Source organism: Alosa pseudoharengus, unplaced genomic scaffold (assembly GCF_046254945.1).
Source record: "Alosa pseudoharengus isolate Yale_2024_CS ecotype anadromous, Long Island Sound unplaced genomic scaffold, YU_APseudo_1.1 YU_APseudo_1.1_scf_6, whole genome shotgun sequence".
In the NCBI taxonomy this organism is placed as follows: Eukaryota; Metazoa; Chordata; class Actinopteri; order Clupeiformes; family Clupeidae; genus Alosa; species Alosa pseudoharengus.
The window spans coordinates 38,201,007-38,214,911 of NW_027468848.1; the positions used below are offsets into that span (position 1 = coordinate 38,201,007).

At 45.4% G+C, this 13,905-nt stretch overlaps 37 non-coding genes across 37 annotated transcripts; all 37 read left to right on the forward strand.

Annotated features, from left to right (window-relative positions):
* The first annotated feature begins 311 nt into the window (after positions 1-311).
* Positions 312-386, forward strand: trnat-cgu (transfer RNA threonine (anticodon CGU)). Its single transcript has one exon. It is a non-coding gene; the product is annotated as a tRNA-Thr (tRNA).
* Positions 387-606: 220 nt separating this feature from the next.
* On the forward strand, positions 607-679 carry trnat-ugu (transfer RNA threonine (anticodon UGU)). The gene has a single exon. It is a non-coding gene; the product is annotated as a tRNA-Thr (tRNA).
* A 320-nt stretch (positions 680-999) lies between these two features.
* Positions 1,000-1,072, forward strand: trnat-cgu (transfer RNA threonine (anticodon CGU)). Its single transcript has one exon. It is a non-coding gene; the product is annotated as a tRNA-Thr (tRNA).
* A 220-nt stretch (positions 1,073-1,292) lies between these two features.
* trnat-ugu (transfer RNA threonine (anticodon UGU)) lies at positions 1,293-1,365 on the forward strand. Its single transcript has one exon. It is a non-coding gene; the product is annotated as a tRNA-Thr (tRNA).
* A 368-nt stretch (positions 1,366-1,733) lies between these two features.
* trnat-cgu (transfer RNA threonine (anticodon CGU)) lies at positions 1,734-1,808 on the forward strand. Its single transcript has one exon. It is a non-coding gene; the product is annotated as a tRNA-Thr (tRNA).
* Positions 1,809-2,019: 211 nt separating this feature from the next.
* On the forward strand, positions 2,020-2,092 carry trnat-ugu (transfer RNA threonine (anticodon UGU)). Its single transcript has one exon. It is a non-coding gene; the product is annotated as a tRNA-Thr (tRNA).
* A 320-nt stretch (positions 2,093-2,412) lies between these two features.
* trnat-cgu (transfer RNA threonine (anticodon CGU)) lies at positions 2,413-2,485 on the forward strand. Its single transcript has one exon. It is a non-coding gene; the product is annotated as a tRNA-Thr (tRNA).
* A 224-nt stretch (positions 2,486-2,709) lies between these two features.
* Positions 2,710-2,782, forward strand: trnat-ugu (transfer RNA threonine (anticodon UGU)). Its single transcript has one exon. It is a non-coding gene; the product is annotated as a tRNA-Thr (tRNA).
* Positions 2,783-3,150: 368 nt separating this feature from the next.
* On the forward strand, positions 3,151-3,225 carry trnat-cgu (transfer RNA threonine (anticodon CGU)). The gene has a single exon. It is a non-coding gene; the product is annotated as a tRNA-Thr (tRNA).
* A 604-nt stretch (positions 3,226-3,829) lies between these two features.
* Positions 3,830-3,902, forward strand: trnat-cgu (transfer RNA threonine (anticodon CGU)). The gene has a single exon. It is a non-coding gene; the product is annotated as a tRNA-Thr (tRNA).
* Positions 3,903-4,122: 220 nt separating this feature from the next.
* Positions 4,123-4,195, forward strand: trnat-ugu (transfer RNA threonine (anticodon UGU)). The gene has a single exon. It is a non-coding gene; the product is annotated as a tRNA-Thr (tRNA).
* A 368-nt stretch (positions 4,196-4,563) lies between these two features.
* trnat-cgu (transfer RNA threonine (anticodon CGU)) lies at positions 4,564-4,638 on the forward strand. The gene has a single exon. It is a non-coding gene; the product is annotated as a tRNA-Thr (tRNA).
* Positions 4,639-4,858: 220 nt separating this feature from the next.
* Positions 4,859-4,931, forward strand: trnat-ugu (transfer RNA threonine (anticodon UGU)). Its single transcript has one exon. It is a non-coding gene; the product is annotated as a tRNA-Thr (tRNA).
* Positions 4,932-5,251: 320 nt separating this feature from the next.
* On the forward strand, positions 5,252-5,324 carry trnat-cgu (transfer RNA threonine (anticodon CGU)). Its single transcript has one exon. It is a non-coding gene; the product is annotated as a tRNA-Thr (tRNA).
* A 220-nt stretch (positions 5,325-5,544) lies between these two features.
* Positions 5,545-5,617, forward strand: trnat-ugu (transfer RNA threonine (anticodon UGU)). The gene has a single exon. It is a non-coding gene; the product is annotated as a tRNA-Thr (tRNA).
* Positions 5,618-5,985: 368 nt separating this feature from the next.
* Positions 5,986-6,060, forward strand: trnat-cgu (transfer RNA threonine (anticodon CGU)). Its single transcript has one exon. It is a non-coding gene; the product is annotated as a tRNA-Thr (tRNA).
* Positions 6,061-6,280: 220 nt separating this feature from the next.
* On the forward strand, positions 6,281-6,353 carry trnat-ugu (transfer RNA threonine (anticodon UGU)). Its single transcript has one exon. It is a non-coding gene; the product is annotated as a tRNA-Thr (tRNA).
* A 320-nt stretch (positions 6,354-6,673) lies between these two features.
* Positions 6,674-6,746, forward strand: trnat-cgu (transfer RNA threonine (anticodon CGU)). Its single transcript has one exon. It is a non-coding gene; the product is annotated as a tRNA-Thr (tRNA).
* A 220-nt stretch (positions 6,747-6,966) lies between these two features.
* trnat-ugu (transfer RNA threonine (anticodon UGU)) lies at positions 6,967-7,039 on the forward strand. Its single transcript has one exon. It is a non-coding gene; the product is annotated as a tRNA-Thr (tRNA).
* A 368-nt stretch (positions 7,040-7,407) lies between these two features.
* trnat-cgu (transfer RNA threonine (anticodon CGU)) lies at positions 7,408-7,482 on the forward strand. Its single transcript has one exon. It is a non-coding gene; the product is annotated as a tRNA-Thr (tRNA).
* A 604-nt stretch (positions 7,483-8,086) lies between these two features.
* On the forward strand, positions 8,087-8,159 carry trnat-cgu (transfer RNA threonine (anticodon CGU)). The gene has a single exon. It is a non-coding gene; the product is annotated as a tRNA-Thr (tRNA).
* Positions 8,160-8,379: 220 nt separating this feature from the next.
* Positions 8,380-8,452, forward strand: trnat-ugu (transfer RNA threonine (anticodon UGU)). The gene has a single exon. It is a non-coding gene; the product is annotated as a tRNA-Thr (tRNA).
* A 368-nt stretch (positions 8,453-8,820) lies between these two features.
* Positions 8,821-8,895, forward strand: trnat-cgu (transfer RNA threonine (anticodon CGU)). The gene has a single exon. It is a non-coding gene; the product is annotated as a tRNA-Thr (tRNA).
* A 220-nt stretch (positions 8,896-9,115) lies between these two features.
* trnat-ugu (transfer RNA threonine (anticodon UGU)) lies at positions 9,116-9,188 on the forward strand. The gene has a single exon. It is a non-coding gene; the product is annotated as a tRNA-Thr (tRNA).
* Positions 9,189-9,508: 320 nt separating this feature from the next.
* On the forward strand, positions 9,509-9,581 carry trnat-cgu (transfer RNA threonine (anticodon CGU)). Its single transcript has one exon. It is a non-coding gene; the product is annotated as a tRNA-Thr (tRNA).
* A 220-nt stretch (positions 9,582-9,801) lies between these two features.
* trnat-ugu (transfer RNA threonine (anticodon UGU)) lies at positions 9,802-9,874 on the forward strand. The gene has a single exon. It is a non-coding gene; the product is annotated as a tRNA-Thr (tRNA).
* Positions 9,875-10,242: 368 nt separating this feature from the next.
* On the forward strand, positions 10,243-10,317 carry trnat-cgu (transfer RNA threonine (anticodon CGU)). Its single transcript has one exon. It is a non-coding gene; the product is annotated as a tRNA-Thr (tRNA).
* Positions 10,318-10,528: 211 nt separating this feature from the next.
* Positions 10,529-10,601, forward strand: trnat-ugu (transfer RNA threonine (anticodon UGU)). Its single transcript has one exon. It is a non-coding gene; the product is annotated as a tRNA-Thr (tRNA).
* Positions 10,602-10,921: 320 nt separating this feature from the next.
* On the forward strand, positions 10,922-10,994 carry trnat-cgu (transfer RNA threonine (anticodon CGU)). The gene has a single exon. It is a non-coding gene; the product is annotated as a tRNA-Thr (tRNA).
* Positions 10,995-11,214: 220 nt separating this feature from the next.
* Positions 11,215-11,287, forward strand: trnat-ugu (transfer RNA threonine (anticodon UGU)). The gene has a single exon. It is a non-coding gene; the product is annotated as a tRNA-Thr (tRNA).
* Positions 11,288-11,655: 368 nt separating this feature from the next.
* Positions 11,656-11,730, forward strand: trnat-cgu (transfer RNA threonine (anticodon CGU)). The gene has a single exon. It is a non-coding gene; the product is annotated as a tRNA-Thr (tRNA).
* A 220-nt stretch (positions 11,731-11,950) lies between these two features.
* Positions 11,951-12,023, forward strand: trnat-ugu (transfer RNA threonine (anticodon UGU)). Its single transcript has one exon. It is a non-coding gene; the product is annotated as a tRNA-Thr (tRNA).
* Positions 12,024-12,343: 320 nt separating this feature from the next.
* trnat-cgu (transfer RNA threonine (anticodon CGU)) lies at positions 12,344-12,416 on the forward strand. The gene has a single exon. It is a non-coding gene; the product is annotated as a tRNA-Thr (tRNA).
* Positions 12,417-12,636: 220 nt separating this feature from the next.
* On the forward strand, positions 12,637-12,709 carry trnat-ugu (transfer RNA threonine (anticodon UGU)). The gene has a single exon. It is a non-coding gene; the product is annotated as a tRNA-Thr (tRNA).
* Positions 12,710-13,077: 368 nt separating this feature from the next.
* On the forward strand, positions 13,078-13,152 carry trnat-cgu (transfer RNA threonine (anticodon CGU)). Its single transcript has one exon. It is a non-coding gene; the product is annotated as a tRNA-Thr (tRNA).
* Positions 13,153-13,363: 211 nt separating this feature from the next.
* On the forward strand, positions 13,364-13,436 carry trnat-ugu (transfer RNA threonine (anticodon UGU)). Its single transcript has one exon. It is a non-coding gene; the product is annotated as a tRNA-Thr (tRNA).
* Positions 13,437-13,756: 320 nt separating this feature from the next.
* Positions 13,757-13,829, forward strand: trnaa-cgc (transfer RNA alanine (anticodon CGC)). The gene has a single exon. It is a non-coding gene; the product is annotated as a tRNA-Ala (tRNA).
* The last annotated feature ends 76 nt before the right edge of the window (positions 13,830-13,905 follow it).

A 13,905-nucleotide genomic window follows, 5' to 3' on the forward strand; every position in this document is an offset into this window, starting at 1 on the left:
CTACCGTTAACCACCTTCTATAGACAAAAATACTGGTTACTTCAAGTGTACCAGTGGTGTGTCTTGAGTCAACCAGCCTTCAGCAAATGTGAAATCTCTGCTTTTGTTCAAGTGAATTGCACCTTAGCTAGAAAGTCAAAGCAAATTTAGGAAGAAAAATACATGGATTGTTGATGGCGCTTTGGTGCTTGTGGACAGCTCCTAGGAATTTATTTTCCCCATCAGTTTGTCTTTGTATCATGAAATAGGGACAGGATTATCGTACAGGAAACATTTGAGGAGCAAACGCTGAATACTTTTGCGTGCACGAGGGCTCCATAGCTCAGTGGCAAGAGCACTGGTCTCGTAAACCAGGGGTCGCGAGTTCAAGCCTCGCGCAGGAGCCTTTCTGCATGTCCGTGGCACAGTCACTGCCATAGCATTATTTGTTCTCCTTTGGCTGTGACGTAAAACTTCTGTGTAAAGGTCGGCAAAACACGCATCTGAAAATCTTCTTCCGTTTACTGCCTTAATCGATCTGTCCTGCTTTTCGATGCAGCCACCATATCCAGTAGCCACATGAAACGTGGTACACCAGATTTCTTGACCCTCATTCTTTAGTTTTGTGGCTTCATAGCTCAGTGGATAGAGCACTGGTCTTGTAAACCAGGGATAGTGAGTTCAATCCTCACTGGAGTCTGATTTCTGCGGAACATTTTTACAGCTAAGGTAACCACTTTTCCTGGGTCGTCTGCTGTTGACAGCCTTCTTTTGACAAGAGTGGTTACTTCAAGGGTTGCCATAAAGTGTGCGTTCGTTAAAGTGACCTGCACATTAGCGAGAAAGTCACAGCAAATTCAGCACAAAAAATACATGGTTTGTTGATAGAGCATTGGTGCGTGGACAGCTGCTAGGATTTTATTTTTCCCGTCAGTTTCTCTTTGTATCATGAAATAGGGACAGAATTATCATACAGGCAACATTTGAGGAGCAAACGCTGACTACTCTTTCATGCACCAGGGCTCTATAGCTCAGTGGTAAGAGCACTGGTCTCGTAAACCAGGGGTCGCCAGTTCAATCCTCGCTGGAGCCTGTTTCAGGACCGTGGCACAGAGATTGACTTACCTTTTTTTTTTCTTCTTTGTCTGTGACGTAAAGGTTCTGTGGTAAAGGTCGACAAAACACACATCTCAAAATGTACCCGCGTTCACTGGGCTCACCGATCAGACCTGCTTTTGTACACAGCGGCCATACCATGGAGCGACATGAAATGTGGCACACCAGATTTTCTGACCCAAAATCTGCAACAGTGTGGCTTCACAGCTCAGTGGTCAGAGCACTGGTCTTGTAAACCAGGGGTCGTGAGTTCAATCCTCACTGGAGCCTAGACCTGACGTAACAGTTTTACAGCAAAGGTGAAATGAGCAACTTTGCCTGGATAGTCTACCGTTAACCACCTTCTATAGACAAAAATACTGGTTACTTCAAGTGTACCAGTGGTGTGTCTTGAGTCAACCAGCCTTCAGCAAATGTGAAATCTCTGCTTTTGTTCAAGTGAATTGCACCTTAGCTAGAAAGTCAAAGCAAATTTAGGAAGAAAAATACATGGATTGTTGATGGCGCTTTGGTGCGTGTGGACAGCTCCTAGGAATTTATTTTCCCCATCAGTTTGTCTTTGTATCATGAAATAGGGACAGGATTATCGTACAGGAAACATTTGAGGAGCAAACGCTGAATACTTTTGCGTGCACGAGGGCTCCATAGCTCAGTGGCAAGAGCACTGGTCTCGTAAACCAGGGGTCGCGAGTTCAAGCCTCGCGCAGGAGCCTTTCTGCAGGTCCGTGGTGCCATAGCATTATTTGTTCTCCTTTGGCTGTGACGTAAAACTTCTGTGTAAAGGTCGGCAAAACACGCATCTGAAAATCTTCTTCCGTTTACTGCTCTAATCGATCTGTCCTGCTTTTCGATGCAGCCGCCATATCGAGTAGCCACATGAAACGTGGTACACCAGATTTCTTGACCCTCATTCTTTAGTTTTGTGGCTTCATAGCTCAGTGGATAGAGCACTGGTCTTGTAAACCAAGGATAGTGAGTTCAATCCTCACTGGAGTCTGATTTCTGCGGAACATTTTTACAGCTAAGGTAACCACTTTTCCTGGGTCGTCTGCTGTTGACAGCCTTCTTTTGACAAGAGTGGTCACTTCAAGGGTTGCCATAAAGTGTGCGTTCGTTAAAGTGACCTGCACATTAGCGAGAAAGTCACAGAAAATTCAGCACAAAAAATACATGGTTTGTTGATGGAGCATTGGTGCGTGGACAGCTGCTAGGATTTTATTTTTCCCGTCAGTTTCTCTTTGTATCATGAAATAGGGACAGAATTATCATACAGGCAACATTTGAGGAGCAAACGCTGACTACTCTTTCATGCACCAGGGCTCTATAGCTCAGTGGTAAGAGCACTGGTCTCGTAAACCAGGGGTCGCGAGTTCAATCCTCGCTGGAGCCTGTTTCAGGACCGTGGCACAGAGATTGACTTACCTTTATTTTTTCTTCTTTGTCTGTGACGTAAAGGTTCTGTGGTAAAGGTCGACAAAACACCCATCTCAAAATGTACCCGCGTTCACTGGGCTCACCGATCGATCAGACCTGCTTTTGTACACAGCGGCCATACCATGGAGCGACATGAAATGTGGCACACCAGATTTTCTGACCCAAAATCTGCAACAGTGTGGCTTCATAGCTCAGTGGTCAGAGCACTGGTCTTGTAAACCAGGGGTCGTGAGTTCAATCCTCACTGGAGCCTAGACCTGACGTAACAGTTTTACAGCAAAGGTGAAATGAGCAACTTTGCCTGGATAGTCTACCGTTAACCACCTTCTATAGACAAAAATACTGGTTACTTCAAGTGTACCAGTGGTGTGTCTTGAGTCAACCAGCCTTCAGCAAATGTGAAATCTCTGCTTTTGTTCAAGTGAATTGCACCTTAGCTAGAAAGTCAAAGCAAATTTAGGAAGAAAAATACATGGATTGTTGATGGCGCTTTGGTGCGTGTGGACAGCTCCTAGGAATTTATTTTCCCCATCAGTTTGTCTTTGTATCATGAAATAGGGACAGGATTATCGTACAGGAAACATTTGAGGAGCAAACGCTGAATACTTTTGCGTGCACGAGGGCTCCATAGCTCAGTGGCAAGAGCACTGGTCTCGTAAACCAGGGGTCGCGAGTTCAAGCCTCGCGCAGGAGCCTTTCTGCAGGTCCGTGGTGCCATAGCATTATTTGTTCTCCTTTGGCTGTGACGTAAAACTTCTGTGTAAAGGTCGGCAAAACACGCATCTGAAAATCTTCTTCCGTTTACTGCTCTAATCGATCTGTCCTGCTTTTCGATGCAGCCGCCATATCCAGTAGCCACATGAAACGTGGTACACCAGATTTCTTGACCCTAATTCTTTAGTTTTGTGGCTTCATAGCTCAGTGGATAGAACACTGGTCTTGTAAACCAGGGATAGTGAGTTCAATCCTAACTGGAGTCTGATTTCTGCGGAACATTTTTACAGCTAAGGTAACCACTTTTCCTGGGTCGTCTGCTGTTGACAGCCTTCTTTTGACAAGAGTGGTTACTTCAAGGGTTGCCATAAAGTGTGCGTTCGTTAAAGTGACCTGCACATTAGCGAGAAAGTCACAGCAAATTCAGCACAAAAAATACATGGTTTGTTGATGGAGCATTGGTGCGTGGACAGCTGCTAGGATTTTATTTTTCCCGTCAGTTTCTCTTTGTATCATGAAATAGGGACAGAATTATCATACAGGCAACATTTGAGGAGCAAACGCTGACTACTCTTTCATGCACCAGGGCTCTATAGCTCAGTGGTAAGAGCACTGGTCTCGTAAACCAGGGGTCGCGAGTTCAATCCTCGCTGGAGCCTGTTTCAGGACCGTGGCACAGAGATTGACTTACCTTTATTTTTTCTTCTTTGTCTGTGACGTAAAGGTTCTGTGGTAAAGGTCGACAAAACACACATCTCAAAATGTACCCGCGTTCACTGGGCTCACCGATCAGACCTGCTTTTGTACACAGCGGCCATACCATGGAGCGACATGAAATGTGGCACACCAGATTTCCTGACCCAAAATCTGCAACAGTGTGGCTTCACAGCTCAGTGGTCAGAGCACTGGTCTTGTAAACCAGGGGTCGTGAGTTCAATCCTCACTGGAGCCTAGACCTGACGTAACAGTTTTACAGCAAAGGTGAAATGAGCAACTTTGCCTGGATAGTCTACCGTTAACCACCTTCTATAGACAAAAATACTGGTTACTTCAAGTGTACCAGTGGTGTGTCTTGAGTCAACCAGCCTTCAGCAAATGTGAAATCTCTGCTTTTGTTCAAGTGAATTGCACCTTAGCTAGAAAGTCAAAGCAAATTTAGGAAGAAAAATACATGAATTGTTGATGGCGCTTTGGTGCTTGTGGACAGCTCCTAGGAATTTATTTTCCCCATCAGTTTGTCTTTGTATCATGAAATAGGGACAGGATTATCGTACAGGAAACATTTGAGGAGCAAACGCTGAATACTTTTGCGTGCACGAGGGCTCCATAGCTCAGTGGCAAGAGCACTGGTCTCGTAAACCAGGGGTCGCGAGTTCAAGCCTCGCGCAGGAGCCTTTCTGCATGTCCGTGGCACAGTCACTGCCATAGCATTATTTGTTCTCCTTTGGCTGTGACGTAAAACTTCTGTGTAAAGGTCGGCAAAACACGCATCTGAAAATCTTCTTCCGTTTACTGCCTTAATCGATCTGTCCTGCTTTTCGATGCAGCCACCATATCCAGTAGCCACATGAAACGTGGTACACCAGATTTCTTGACCCTCATTCTTTAGTTTTGTGGCTTCATAGCTCAGTGGATAGAGCACTGGTCTTGTAAACCAGGGATAGTGAGTTCAATCCTCACTGGAGTCTGATTTCTGCGGAACATTTTTACAGCTAAGGTAACCACTTTTCCTGGGTCGTCTGCTGTTGACAGCCTTCTTTTGACAAGAGTGGTTACTTCAAGGGTTGCCATAAAGTGTGCGTTCGTTAAAGTGACCTGCACATTAGCGAGAAAGTCACAGCAAATTCAGCACAAAAAATACATGGTTTGTTGATGGAGCATTGGTGCGTGGACAGCTGCTAGGATTTTATTTTTCCCGTCAGTTTCTCTTTGTATCATGAAATAGGGACAGAATTATCATACAGGCAACATTTGAGGAGCAAACGCTGACTACTCTTTCATGCACCAGGGCTCTATAGCTCAGTGGTAAGAGCACTGGTCTCGTAAACCAGGGGTCGCGAGTTCAATCCTTGCTGGAGCCTGTTTCAGGACCGTGGCACAGAGATTGACTTACCTTTACTTTTTCTTCTTTGTCTGTGACGTAAAGGTTCTGTGGTAAAGGTCGACAAAACACACATCTCAAAATGTACCCGCGTTCACTGGGCTCACCGATCAGACCTGCTTTTGTACACAGCGGCCATACCATGGAGCGACATGAAATGTGGCACACCAGATTTCCTGACCCAAAATCTGCAACAGTGTGGCTTCACAGCTCAGTGGTCAGAGCACTGGTCTTGTAAACCAGGGGTCGTGAGTTCAATCCTCACTGGAGCCTAGACCTGACGTAACAGTTTTACAGCAAAGGTGAAATGAGCAACTTTGCCTGGATAGTCTACCGTTAACCACCTTCTATAGACAAAAATACTGGTTACTTCAAGTGTACCAGTGGTGTGTCTTGAGTCAACCAGCCTTCAGCAAATGTGAAATCTCTGCTTTTGTTCAAGTGAATTGCACCTTAGCTAGAAAGGCAGAGCAAATTTAGGAAGAAAAATACATGGATTGTTGATGGCGCTTTGGTGCGTGTGGACAGCTCCTAGGAATTTATTTTCCCCATCAGTTTGTCTTTGTATCATGAAATAGGGACAGGATTATCGTACAGGAAACATTTGAGGAGCAAACGATGAATACTTTTGCGTGCACGAGGGCTCCATAGCTCAGTGGCAAGAGCACTGGTCTCGTAAACCAGGGGTCGCGAGTTCAAGCCTCGCGCAGGAGCCTTTCTGCAGGTCCGTGGCACAGTCACTGCCATAGCATTATTTGTTCTCCTTTGGCTGTGACGTAAAACTTCTGTGTAAAGCTCGGCAAAACACGCATCTGAAAATCTTCTTCCGTTTACTGCCTTAATCGATCTGTCCTGCTTTTCGATGCAGCCGCCATATCCAGTAGCCACATGAAACGTGGTACACCAGATTTCTTGACCCTCATTCTTTAGTTTTGTGGCTTCATAGCTCAGTGGATAGAGCACTGGTCTTGTAAACCAGGGATAGTGAGTTCAATCCTCACTGGAGTCTGATTTCTGCGGAACATTTTTACAGCTAAGGTAACCACTTTTCCTGGGTCGTCTGCTGTTGACAGCCTTCTTTTGACAAGAGTGGTTACTTCAAGGGTTGCCATAAAGTGTGCGTTCGTTAAAGTGACCTGCACATTAGCGAGAAAGTCACAGCAAATTCAGCACAAAAAATACATGGTTTGTTGATGGAGCATTGGTGCGTGGACAGCTGCTAGGATTTTATTTTTCCCGTCAGTTTCTCTTTGTATCATGAAATAGGGACAGAATTATCATACAGGCAACATTTGAGGAGCAAACGCTGACTACTCTTTCATGCACCAGGGCTCTATAGCTCAGTGGTAAGAGCACTGGTCTCGTAAACCAGGGGTCGCGAGTTCAATCCTCGCTGGAACCTGTTTCAGGACCGTGGCACAGAGATTGACTTACCTTTTTTTTTCCTTCTTTGTCTGTGACGTAAAGGTTCTGTGGTAAAGGTCGACAAAACACACATCTCAAAATGTACCCGCGTTCACTGGGCTCACCGATCAGACCTGCTTTTGTACACAGCGGCCATACCATGGAGCGACATGAAATGTGGCACACCAGATTTTCTGACCCAAAATCTGCAACAGTGTGGCTTCATAGCTCAGTGGTCAGAGCACTGGTCTTGTAAACCAGGGGTCGTGAGTTCAATCCTCACTGGAGCCTAGACCTGACGTAACAGTTTTACAGCAAAGGTGAAATGAGCAACTTTGCCTGGATAGTCTACCGTTAACCACCTTCTATAGACAAAAATACTGGTTACTTCAAGTGTACCAGTGGTGTGTCTTGAGTCAACCAGCCTTCAGCAAATGTGAAATCTCTGCTTTTGTTCAAGTGAATTGCACCTTAGCTAGAAAGTCAAAGCAAATTTAGGAAGAAAAATACATGGATTGTTGATGGCGCTTTGGTGCGTGTGGACAGCTCCTAGGAATTTATTTTCCCCATCAGTTTGTCTTTGTATCATGAAATAGGGACAGGATTATCGTACAGGAAACATTTGAGGAGCAAACGCTGAATACTTTTGCGTGCACGAGGGCTCCATAGCTCAGTGGCAAGAGCACTGGTCTCGTAAACCAGGGGTCGCGAGTTCAAGCCTCGCGCAGGAGCCTTTCTGCAGGTCCGTGGTGCCATAGCATTATTTGTTCTCCTTTGGCTGTGACGTAAAACTTCTGTGTAAAGGTCGGCAAAACACGCATCTGAAAATCTTCTTCCGTTTACTGCTCTAATCGATCTGTCCTGCTTTTCGATGCAGCCGCCATATCCAGTAGCCACATGAAACGTGGTACACCAGATTTCTTGACCCTAATTCTTTAGTTTTGTGGCTTCATAGCTCAGTGGATAGAACACTGGTCTTGTAAACCAGGGATAGTGAGTTCAATCCTAACTGGAGTCTGATTTCTGCGGAACATTTTTACAGCTAAGGTAACCACTTTTCCTGGGTCGTCTGCTGTTGACAGCCTTCTTTTGACAAGAGTGGTTACTTCAAGGGTTGCCATAAAGTGTGCGTTCGTTAAAGTGACCTGCACATTAGCGAGAAAGTCACAGCAAATTCAGCACAAAAAATACATGGTTTGTTGATGGAGCATTGGTGCGTGGACAGCTGCTAGGATTTTATTTTTCCCGTCAGTTTCTCTTTGTATCATGAAATAGGGACAGAATTATCATACAGGCAACATTTGAGGAGCAAACGCTGACTACTCTTTCATGCACCAGGGCTCTATAGCTCAGTGGTAAGAGCACTGGTCTCGTAAACCAGGGGTCGCGAGTTCAATCCTCGCTGGAGCCTGTTTCAGGACCGTGGCACAGAGATTGACTTACCTTTATTTTTTCTTCTTTGTCTGTGACGTAAAGGTTCTGTGGTAAAGGTCGACAAAACACACATCTCAAAATGTACCCGCGTTCACTGGGCTCACCGATCAGACCTGCTTTTGTACACAGCGGCCATACCATGGAGCGACATGAAATGTGGCACACCAGATTTCCTGACCCAAAATCTGCAACAGTGTGGCTTCACAGCTCAGTGGTCAGAGCACTGGTCTTGTAAACCAGGGGTCGTGAGTTCAATCCTCACTGGAGCCTAGACCTGACGTAACAGTTTTACAGCAAAGGTGAAATGAGCAACTTTGCCTGGATAGTCTACCGTTAACCACCTTCTATAGACAAAAATACTGGTTACTTCAAGTGTACCAGTGGTGTGTCTTGAGTCAACCAGCCTTCAGCAAATGTGAAATCTCTGCTTTTGTTCAAGTGAATTGCACCTTAGCTAGAAAGTCAAAGCAAATTTAGGAAGAAAAATACATGAATTGTTGATGGCGCTTTGGTGCTTGTGGACAGCTCCTAGGAATTTATTTTCCCCATCAGTTTGTCTTTGTATCATGAAATAGGGACAGGATTATCGTACAGGAAACATTTGAGGAGCAAACGCTGAATACTTTTGCGTGCACGAGGGCTCCATAGCTCAGTGGCAAGAGCACTGGTCTCGTAAACCAGGGGTCGCGAGTTCAAGCCTCGCGCAGGAGCCTTTCTGCATGTCCGTGGCACAGTCACTGCCATAGCATTATTTGTTCTCCTTTGGCTGTGACGTAAAACTTCTGTGTAAAGGTCGGCAAAACACGCATCTGAAAATCTTCTTCCGTTTACTGCCTTAATCGATCTGTCCTGCTTTTCGATGCAGCCACCATATCCAGTAGCCACATGAAACGTGGTACACCAGATTTCTTGACCCTCATTCTTTAGTTTTGTGGCTTCATAGCTCAGTGGATAGAGCACTGGTCTTGTAAACCAGGGATAGTGAGTTCAATCCTCACTGGAGTCTGATTTCTGCGGAACATTTTTACAGCTAAGGTAACCACTTTTCCTGGGTCGTCTGCTGTTGACAGCCTTCTTTTGACAAGAGTGGTTACTTCAAGGGTTGCCATAAAGTGTGCGTTCGTTAAAGTGACCTGCACATTAGCGAGAAAGTCACAGCAAATTCAGCACAAAAAATACATGGTTTGTTGATGGAGCATTGGTGCGTGGACAGCTGCTAGGATTTTATTTTTCCCGTCAGTTTCTCTTTGTATCATGAAATAGGGACAGAATTATCATACAGGCAACATTTGAGGAGCAAACGCTGACTACTCTTTCATGCACCAGGGCTCTATAGCTCAGTGGTAAGAGCACTGGTCTCGTAAACCAGGGGTCGCCAGTTCAATCCTCGCTGGAGCCTGTTTCAGGACCGTGGCACAGAGATTGACTTACCTTTTTTTTTTCTTCTTTGTCTGTGACGTAAAGGTTCTGTGGTAAAGGTCGACAAAACACACATCTCAAAATGTACCCGCTTTCACTGGGCTCACCGATCAGACCTGCTTTTGTACACAGCGGCCATACCATGGAGCGACATGAAATGTGGCACACCAGATTTTCTGACCCAAAATCTGCAACAGTGTGGCTTCATAGCTCAGTGGTCAGAGCACTGGTCTTGTAAACCAGGGGTCGTGAGTTCAATCCTCACTGGAGCCTAGACCTGACGTAACAGTTTTACAGCAAAGGTGAAATGAGCAACTTTGCCTGGATAGTCTACCGTTAACCACCTTCTATAGACAAAAATACTGGTTACTTCAAGTGTACCAGTGGTGTGTCTTGAGTCAACCAGCCTTCAGCAAATGTGAAATCTCTGCTTTTGTTCAAGTGAATTGCACCTTAGCTAGAAAGTCAAAGCAAATTTAGGAAGAAAAATACATGGATTGTTGATGGCGCTTTGGTGCGTGTGGACAGCTCCTAGGAATTTATTTTCCCCATCAGTTTGTCTTTGTATCATGAAATAGGGACAGGATTATCGTACAGGAAACATTTGAGGAGCAAACGCTGAATACTTTTGCGTGCACGAGGGCTCCATAGCTCAGTGGCAAGAGCACTGGTTTCGTAAACCAGGGGTCGCGAGTTCAAGCCTCGCGCAGGAGCCTTTCTGCAGGTCCGTGGTGCCATAGCATTATTTGTTCTCCTTTGGCTGTGACGTAAAACTTCTGTGTAAAGGTCGGCAAAACACGCATCTGAAAATCTTCTTCCGTTTACTGCTCTAATCGATCTGTCCTGCTTTTCGATGCAGCCGCCATATCCAGTAGCCACATGAAACGTGGTACACCAGATTTCTTGACCCTAATTCTTTAGTTTTGTGGCTTCATAGCTCAGTGGATAGAGCACTGGTCTTGTAAACCAGGGATAGTGAGTTCAATCCTCACTGGACTCTGATTTCTGCGGAACATTTTTACAGCTAAGGTAACCACTTTTCCTGGGTCGTCTGCTGTTGACAGCCTTCTTTTGACAAGAGTGGTTACTTCAAGGGTTGCCATAAAGTGTGCGTTCGTTAAAGTGACCTGCACATTAGCGAGAAAGTCACAGCAAATTCAGCACAAAAAATACATGGTTTGTTGATGGAGCATTGGTGCGTGGACAGCTGCTAGGATTTTATTTTTCCCGTCAGTTTCTCTTTGTATCATGAAATAGGGACAGAATTATCATACAGGCAACATTTGAGGAGCAAACGCTGACTACTCTTTCATGCACCAGGGCTCTATAGCTCAGTGGTAAGAGCACTGGTCTCGTAAACCAGGGGTCGCGAGTTCAATCCTCGCTGGAGCCTGTTTCAGGACCGTGGCACAGAGATTGACTTACCTTTATTTTTTCTTCTTTGTCTGTGACGTAAAGGTTCTGTGGTAAAGGTCGACAAAACACACATCTCAAAATGTACCCGCGTTCACTGGGCTCACCGATCAGACCTGCTTTTGTACACAGCGGCCATACCATGGAGCGACATGAAATGTGGCACACCAGATTTCCTGACCCAAAATCTGCAACAGTGTGGCTTCACAGCTCAGTGGTCAGAGCACTGGTCTTGTAAACCAGGGGTCGTGAGTTCAATCCTCACTGGAGCCTAGACCTGACGTAACAGTTTTACAGCAAAGGTGAAATGAGCAACTTTGCCTGGATAGTCTACCGTTAACCACCTTCTATAGACAAAAATACTGGTTACTTCAAGTGTACCAGTGGTGTGTCTTGAGTCAACCAGCCTTCAGCAAATGTGAAATCTCTGCTTTTGTTCAAGTGAATTGCACCTTAGCTAGAAAGTCAAAGCAAATTTAGGAAGAAAAATACATGAATTGTTGATGGCGCTTTGGTGCTTGTGGACAGCTCCTAGGAATTTATTTTCCCCATCAGTTTGTCTTTGTATCATGAAATAGGGACAGGATTATCGTACAGGAAACATTTGAGGAGCAAACGCTGAATACTTTTGCGTGCACGAGGGCTCCATAGCTCAGTGGCAAGAGCACTGGTCTCGTAAACCAGGGGTCGCGAGTTCAAGCCTCGCGCAGGAGCCTTTCTGCATGTCCGTGGCACAGTCACTGCCATAGCATTATTTGTTCTCCTTTGGCTGTGACGTAAAACTTCTGTGTAAAGGTCGGCAAAACACGCATCTGAAAATCTTCTTCCGTTTACTGCCTTAATCGATCTGTCCTGCTTTTCGATGCAGCCACCATATCCAGTAGCCACATGAAACGTGGTACACCAGATTTCTTGACCCTCATTCTTTAGTTTTGTGGCTTCATAGCTCAGTGGATAGAGCACTGGTCTTGTAAACCAGGGATAGTGAGTTCAATCCTCACTGGAGTCTGATTTCTGCGGAACATTTTTACAGCTAAGGTAACCACTTTTCCTGGGTCGTCTGCTGTTGACAGCCTTCTTTTGACAAGAGTGGTTACTTCAAGGGTTGCCATAAAGTGTGCGTTCGTTAAAGTGACCTGCACATTAGCGAGAAAGTCACAGCAAATTCAGCACAAAAAATACATGGTTTGTTGATGGAGCATTGGTGCGTGGACAGCTGCTAGGATTTTATTTTTCCCGTCAGTTTCTCTTTGTATCATGAAATAGGGACAGAATTATCATACAGGCAACATTTGAGGAGCAAACGCTGACTACTCTTTCATGCACCAGGGCTCTATAGCTCAGTGGTAAGAGCACTGGTCTCGTAAACCAGGGGTCGCCAGTTCAATCCTCGCTGGAGCCTGTTTCAGGACCGTGGCACAGAGATTGACTTACCTTTTTTTTTTCTTCTTTGTCTGTGACGTAAAGGTTCTGTGGTAAAGGTCGACAAAACACACATCTCAAAATGTACCCGCTTTCACTGGGCTCACCGATCAGACCTGCTTTTGTACACAGCGGCCATACCATGGAGCGACATGAAATGTGGCACACCAGATTTTCTGACCCAAAATCTGCAACAGTGTGGCTTCATAGCTCAGTGGTCAGAGCACTGGTCTTGTAAACCAGGGGTCGTGAGTTCAATCCTCACTGGAGCCTAGACCTGACGTAACAGTTTTACAGCAAAGGTGAAATGAGCAACTTTGCCTGGATAGTCTACCGTTAACCACCTTCTATAGACAAAAATACTGGTTACTTCAAGTGTACCAGTGGTGTGTCTTGAGTCAACCAGCCTTCAGCAAATGTGAAATCTCTGCTTTTGTTCAAGTGAATTGCACCTTAGCTAGAAAGTCAAAGCAAATTTAGGAAGAAAAATACATGGATTGTTGATGGCGCTTTGGTGCGTGTGGACAGCTCCTAGGAATTTATTTTCCCCATCAGTTTGTCTTTGTATCATGAAATAGGGACAGGATTATCGTACAGGAAACATTTGAGGAGCAAACGCTGAATACTTTTGCGTGCACGAGGGCTCCATAGCTCAGTGGCAAGAGCACTGGTTTCGTAAACCAGGGGTCGCGAGTTCAAGCCTCGCGCAGGAGCCTTTCTGCAGGTCCGTGGTGCCATAGCATTATTTGTTCTCCTTTGGCTGTGACGTAAAACTTCTGTGTAAAGGTCGGCAAAACACGCATCTGAAAATCTTCTTCCGTTTACTGCTCTAATCGATCTGTCCTGCTTTTCGATGCAGCCGCCATATCCAGTAGCCACATGAAACGTGGTACACCAGATTTCTTGACCCTAATTCTTTAGTTTTGTGGCTTCATAGCTCAGTGGATAGAGCACTGGTCTTGTAAACCAGGGATAGTGAGTTCAATCCTCACTGGACTCTGATTTCTGCGGAACATTTTTACAGCTAAGGTAACCACTTTTCCTGGGTCGTCTGCTGTTGACAGCCTTCTTTTGACAAGAGTGGTTACTTCAAGGGTTGCCATAAAGTGTGCGTTCGTTAAAGTGACCTGCACATTAGCGAGAAAGTCACAGCAAATTCAGCACAAAAAATACATGGTTTGTTGATGGAGCATTGGTGCGTGGACAGCTGCTAGGATTTTATTTTTCCCGTCAGTTTCTCTTTGTATCATGAAATAGGGACAGAATTATCATACAGGCAACATTTGAGGAGCAAACGCTGACTACTCTTTCATGCACCAGTGCTCTATAGCTCAGTGGTAAGAGCACTGGTCTCGCAAACCAGGGGTCGCGAGTTCAATCCTCGCTGGAGCCTGTTTCAGGACCCTGGCACAGAGAATGACTTACCTTTATTTTTTCTTCTTTGTCTGTGACGTAAAGGTCGACAAAAC